Raw genomic sequence first — 6,790 nt, forward strand, 5'->3', positions numbered from 1 at the left:
ACACACACACACACACACAGACATGCACACACACACACACACACACAAACATGCACACACACAGATCTCTGATCTCTCAGGATGAAAAGTGAGCTGGGCTGCATGTACGTTGTAAGCTTAGAATCATTCCATATATGCCATGTAACCAATATTGTACTAATGATGAAAAAGTGGCTGAGACAGCCACTTTAGATCCTAACGCACACTTCCTCTTTAATGCACCGCGATTAAACTGACTGTAATTAAGATGGAATTGCTGAGTGCCGTGTGGATGACGAGCTTTATAACAGTTCCTAATGCTACATCTTACAGAAATGCTCATTAGACAAGTTGCTGTTCTTGTGAGCAGCCTATTTTCATATAAGCCTGTTTTTTGGTGCACAACAGTAGCCTTGAACTGGGTCCATTTCATCATCAGGTTCAACAGACGAATTTTGAAGTTGCTTCTTCCTTTAATTTATTCACAGGATTCAGGTCTTGCTGGCAAAGCCGATATCTATTGCTGACCCCTTGTTACTGTATTCCAAAAGTGGCTTCAGTAACGTCCTGGAATTCACTGGATTCCATTGTCAGAGCCTAATTGCTTAGAAGTAGGATTTGGTTAGCTTGGAGAGCTGGTTTATACAGTAGGGTGTCACCAACATTATGGGTTCAGTTCCTGCATTGGCTGAGGTTACTACAAAGGCCCTACCTTCTCGACCATGCCCCTTGCCTGAGGTGTTTTGACCTTTTGGTCAAGTTCAGCAACAGTGCCCCTTTCTCTATCAGTCCCCTGGGACTATGGTGACTACAGTTAGAATAAAATCCCTAAAATACAACTGAGAATCTGATCTATTTATTTATTTTCCGCAACTGTAGCAAGGACAGTTAAGTGTAATAAATTCACCGCTGGCATTGTATAAATCACAGACACAACTCGATCCCTTACCATTGCAAAATGCCAGGTCAACTACGTTTCTGTCCTTTGAGAAGAAAATGCAATGGTGCAGTCTCAAACAGGATATTCATGACAATATTAAAGAGCCGATACTGCCCTTCGAAGAGACGCTCAGTAGTGTCCAATCTGCCACCTGCTCAATGAACAGAGATGCGTGTTAATACACAATCATGTTATACCTGCCACCAAAGATAGCCTGCCACCTCCTCTTGTAACTCATTTCGCTGTAAAAACCAGCCAATTCCAACAAAATGATTCATGTTACAGAAAGCAGCCAACATGTGCTGCAGGTGTTTTGTGGCTGGTCTGGGTTGGATGGAAGTCAATCAAGAGATTGTCCTCACAGACTCACAAGGGAAGCAATTTGATTATAATTCCATTCACAGCCCAATGCCAAATCGCTCTGGACTCCTTATCGTCATTCCCCATCTTCCTATTTTCTCTCGCTTTTTCCTGCCTCTCTAAGCTGCTGCTAAGGTGTGCGAAAACAATTCTCATCTTTGCTTTTCAATTCCTTCTGTGGTCCCTCAATCTCTAAAACCTCCTCCAGACTCACAAGCCTCCAAAGTCTTTAAGCTCCTCCTCTGAGTTTTTTGTGCCTTGCTGATATCTATCGCTCTACCATTGATGTCCATGTTTTCAGCCACCCGGGCCCTGAGCTCTGAACTACTCTCCCTAAACCTTTCCACCTCTCAAGCTCCCACTCCTCCTTCCTAACGTTCCTTCCATCCCACCTCGTTTTTATCCAAATGCCCTAGTATCTCCTTATAATCACTCCTGTGAAACATTTTGGGAGATTTAACTGTGTTAATGGCACAATAAAAATGGAGGGTGTTGTTCAGAAAGGGGTAAACCATTAGGAAAATAGTTATTGGTCACAACGCACTCTATCTTGTTAACTGCAAGAGCATCTTCTAATTAGACCAGGGAAAACAGTTACACCAGTACAAGCAGTTTTCAGTGTTTTTTAGTGAGACTAGGTGAAGTAGTTTCCAACTTCTTCCTGTAAGACCTGGGTAGTGGCTTTCAGCCTCTTCTAGTTCAGCCAGAGATAGGGATTTCTCAGCCTCTTCTAGTTAGACCAATGAGTAGATTTCAGCCTCTTCTATTTAGACCAGAGGTAGTGCTTTCTCAACCTCTTCTAGTTAGACCAATAGGTAGATTTCAGCTTCTTCTAGTTAGACCAGAGGTAGTGCTTTCTCAACCTCTTCTAGTTAGACCAAAGAGTCAATTTCAGCCTCTTCTACCTAGTCTAGGGACAGAGTTTATTCCTTGACCACACTAGGCCCAGCAAACCCTAAAGCTCTCCACAGTGAAAGTGGCAGCAAAGCTACCACTGGGGAACTTGGCCTGGTTGTACCTACAACAGTTGGCATTAATCCCCAGCTTGCTAAAGACTAACTCAATGTCCCTCTGGCTCAGCTGCTCAGCGGCAGTTATTGCTAGTTCTCTTTCCTTGTGTCGGTCTGATTTCATTGTCCTTTGATGCGAGCAGCTACCCAGGGCATGGCAGACATTGATCCGTCAAGGGCACTATAGCAGTGAGTGTACCCATTGGTTATTAATGTTGCAGCGAACGGAATGGAAGGAGCAAGGCAATTGCAATCATGTAGAAGTAAACGACGCATTAATCTGGGAAAGGGAGTCCTGGGCAATTGGAGTTCAGAACTGAATCAGCGTTTAATTGACTGGCACTCTTCAAAAAGTGGAAAAACATATTAGTCATCGTGGTGGCTAATTTACGCAGTCATTAGCACAATTTCGATTTGTTATGGACTGCAAGAAGGGAAATCACTTAATTATTTTACCTAGCCCTTTACTGCAAAACAAAAATGAAATGACTCAGATTGAGAAATGTAATTGATGGTACATTTCAGTAATGACTGCTTTGGAGCCAAATCGAACATTGCCCTGATTGTGCTTTCTCCTTTTCAACCCAAATTACTTAATAGACTTTCAAGATGGTATCTGCCACCACAGTTCAACTCTCAGAATCACACATCACAGGACTGTAATGACACAGGGAGACCAATCAGCCCATTGTGCCTGCACTATCTCTTCAAATGAGCATCATGGCAATGAGTAGATTTCAGGTGCCAATCTCCTGACTTTTGCCCCATTTCCTTGCACATTATTTCTACCCAAATAACCACCCATGAATGCTTCATTTGAACCTGCTTCCAAACTCAAGGACAAAGGAGGGAATCTATGTGTGGAGCCAGAAGAGGTAGGTGAGGTCCTAACCAAATACTTTGCGCTGGTATTCACCAAAGAGAAGGAATTGGTGGAGGATGATCTCTGGGAAGGGAGTGTTGAGTTTCCAAGCCAAGTTTCTATTAAAACAGGAAGAGATGCCGTGCATTTTAAAAAGTATTAAGGTAGTTAAGTCCCTGGGTCCTGATGGGATCTATCCCAGAATATTGAGGGAGACAAGAGAACAAATTGCTGGAGCATTGACAGACATCTGTGTATCCTCTTTGGCCACAGGTGAGGTCCCAGAGGACTGGAGAATAGCAAATGTTGTCCCACTGTTTAAGAAAGGTAACAGGGATAATCCTGGAAATTACAGGCCTGTGAGCCTCACATCGGTGGGGGGAAATTATTGGAAAAGATTCTCAGGGACAACATCCACATGCATTTAGAAGCAAATGGACTTCTTCGTGATAGACAGCATGGTTTTGTGTGGGAGAGGTTGAGCCTTACTAAGTTGATTGAGTTTTTTGAGGAGATGATGAAGATGATTGATAAGGGAAAAGCAGTTGATTTTGTCTACATGGAGTTCAGTAAAGCTTTTGACAAGGTCCCTCATGGCAGACTGGTACAAAGGGTGAAGTCACATGGTATCAGGGTGAACTGGCAAGATGGATACAGACCTGGCTTAGTCATAGGAGACAGAGGGTAGCAGTGGAAGGATGCTTTTCGTAATGGAGGGCTGTGACTAATGGTGTTCCACAGGAATCAGAGCTGGGACCTCTGCTGTTCGTGATCTACATCAATGATTAGGAGGAAACTGTAGCTGGTCTAATTAGTAAGTTTTCAGATGGTACAAGGATTGGTAGAGTTGCAGGTAGTGAGGAAGATAGTCAGAGGATACAGCAGGATATAGAACAGTTGGAGGCATGGGCAGAAAAATGGCAGATGGAATTTAATTGGACAAATGTGAGGTGATGCATTTTGGAAGGTCAAGTACAGGAGGAAATTATACGGTGAATGGCAGAACCCTTAGGAATATTGATATGCAGAGGGATCTGCAGGTCCACAGATCACTGAAGGAGGCAGCGCAGGTAGATAAGGTAGTAAAAAAGGGCCTATGGCATACTTGCCTTCATTGGAAAGGCCATTGAGTATAAGGATAGACAAGTTATGCTGCAGCTTTATAGAACATTAATTGGGTCATAGACGGAATATTGCGTACGGTTCTGGTCACCACACTACCAGAAGGATGTGGATGCTTTGGAGAGGGTACAGAAGAGGTTTACCAGGATGTTGCCTGGTATTGGAGGAATTTAGCTATGAAGAAAGTTTGGATAGACTGGGTTTGGCCAATCACATCCATCTTTGTGTTGCACTGCCTGTCTTCACTAATCCAAAGCAAAATGACTGATTAACCAATTGGATGGCATTTTCACACAACTGTCCCCTTTTTCTCCCATTTTCAATAAATTTACATCTGGTAAAGAAAAATGTTCAAAGAAAATGACAAAAAATTTCAGCCTTAATTTTATTGTCCCCCTGTTTTATTTTTCTCTAGTGTTGTTCATTGGAGACGCCAGGCCAATCCTGGAGAGTTGGCAACTTTTGGCATCACAACTTTTGTTTTACATTATTCATTCATGGGACTTAGGCATCACTGTCCATGCCAACATTTATTGCCCATCCGAAACAAAAGCAGAAATTGCTGGAAAAGCTCAGCTGGTCTGGCAGCATCTGTGAAGTGAAATCAGGTTTAAAGTTTTGGGTTGAGTGACCCTTGACCCAAAACGTTAACTTTGGTTTCTGTCCACAGATGTTGCCAGACCTGATGAGCTTTTCCAGCAATTTCTGCTGTTGTTTCTGATTTATAGCATCCACAGGTCTTTCGGTTTTTATTTATTGCCCAAATCTAGTTGTCCCACAGGGCAGTTAAGAGTCAACCACATTGGAGTAGGTCTGGAGTCGCATGTAGGCCAGACAATGTCCTTCCCTCAAGGACATTAATGTGTTTTTCCAGTAATCATACAGTCATAGACACGGAGTCATACAGCACAGAAACAAACACTTCAGTCCAACCAATCCATGCTGAAAATAATCCCAAACTAAACTAGTCCCACCTGCCTGCTCCTGGCCCATTTCTCTCCAAACTTTTCTTATCCACGTACTTATCCAAATGTCTTTTAAACATAGTAATTATACCTGCATCCACCACTTCCTCTGGAAGTTCATTCCACAAGTGAATCACTTTCTGTGTAAAAAAGTTGCCCCTCATGTCCTTTTTAATTATTTCTCCTCTCACTTAGTCTTGAAGCCTAACAGCTGCATGGTCATAATTTGACTTTTCTTTTAAACTAAATTCAAACCCCACCAGCTGCATTAGCCGGAATTTGAACATTGGTTGCCAGAATGTTACTTAGAGTGCCACATTAACAGCTCTGCAGTAACATCACCAAGCCATCATCAGCACTCCCCACTTCATTAGAGAACATTAGAGGACATTAGAGAACCAAAGAGGTTTTACCAATTATTGGCAACATTTTCATGGTCATCGTTGGACTCAAAATTCCATTTTTTGTAAAAGAAACGAGCATCAGTGGGATTTGAACTCAGGTCCCCAACCTTTAGATGAGTAGCTCAATGACAATACTAGGTCAACACCTCCCCATATTGACTACCTCATCCCAAAGGCTTATGTCTCTGATAATCACAAATTAGATTTAATTATGGATATGAATCCAATGATTAGACATGTGTGAAAAATCTGAATATGATATTTTTTGACAATATTCACAAATCCGAAATTCATATATATATGATGATTAGATGGTTTGAAAGCACATAGCCCTTGCAAACTAATTATTATTTTGAAAGCAAATTTAATCTTTTACATGCTCTTTGTAATGGCATTTTAAGTGGAATGAGAGGTTTATATACTCTGTGGAATAAACAAATAATATTACAAACCATTTCTCAGAGGGAAGCTAATCCTGAATTTGCCAGCTCTGGTGAAGAGCCACCAGATTCAAAACTTTTAGTCTACTTTCTTTCTGCAGACACAAATTGCTGGAAAAGCTCAGCTGGACTGGCAGAATCTGTGGAGAGAAATCCAAGTTAATGTTTCAGTTCGATTGACCCTTCCTCAGAACTCCAGTTTACAGCATCTGCTGTTTTTTTTCTTACTTTTCTTGCCACTGACTCTGCCAAACAATTTCTTTTTTTGTTTCTGAATTTGCCAGTTATGTTGTTAGCAAATAGTCCGGGATATTTCAAAAAATGGCTTGAATACTGTTGTAATTTCGAAGAGTTGAGCTTGCTTCACTTTCTCTGCAGACATGATTGGAATGACAATGAAAAACTACAGATGCCAGAGATCAGATACAAACACAGAAAATGTGCTGGAGAAACTCAACAGGTCTGGCAGCATCTATGGAGATAAGAGCAGAGTTAATGTTTCAAGTCTGGAATGTCAATTCTGGGATCTAAACGTGGTACAAATGCTGACCAGTGGGACAGGTGATGGCGTAGTGGTATTATCGCTGTACTGATAATCCAGAGACCCAGCTAATGTTCTTGGGATAACAAGGTGTAGAGCTGGATGAACGCAGCAGGCCAAGCAGCATCATAGGAGCAGGAAGGCTGAAGTTTCGGGCCTAGACCCTT

General features: G+C 42.0%; 1 protein-coding gene across 1 annotated transcript in view; it reads right to left on the minus strand.

The window, feature by feature from the left end:
• Nucleotides 1-871: 871 nt before the first annotated feature.
• Nucleotides 872-6,790, minus strand: part of LOC109920436 (cytochrome P450 2J2-like) — a 44,744-nt gene continuing 38,825 nt past the window's right edge. Inside the window, exon 10 of the mRNA XM_048617584.1 lies at nt 872-1,070. The gene's annotated coding sequence lies outside the window, so the exon portion shown is untranslated. The remainder of the gene's footprint in view (nt 1,071-6,790) is intronic.

Source organism: Rhincodon typus, chromosome 37 (assembly GCF_021869965.1).
Source record: "Rhincodon typus isolate 14 chromosome 37, sRhiTyp1.1, whole genome shotgun sequence".
Classification (NCBI taxonomy): domain Eukaryota; kingdom Metazoa; phylum Chordata; class Chondrichthyes; order Orectolobiformes; family Rhincodontidae; genus Rhincodon; species Rhincodon typus.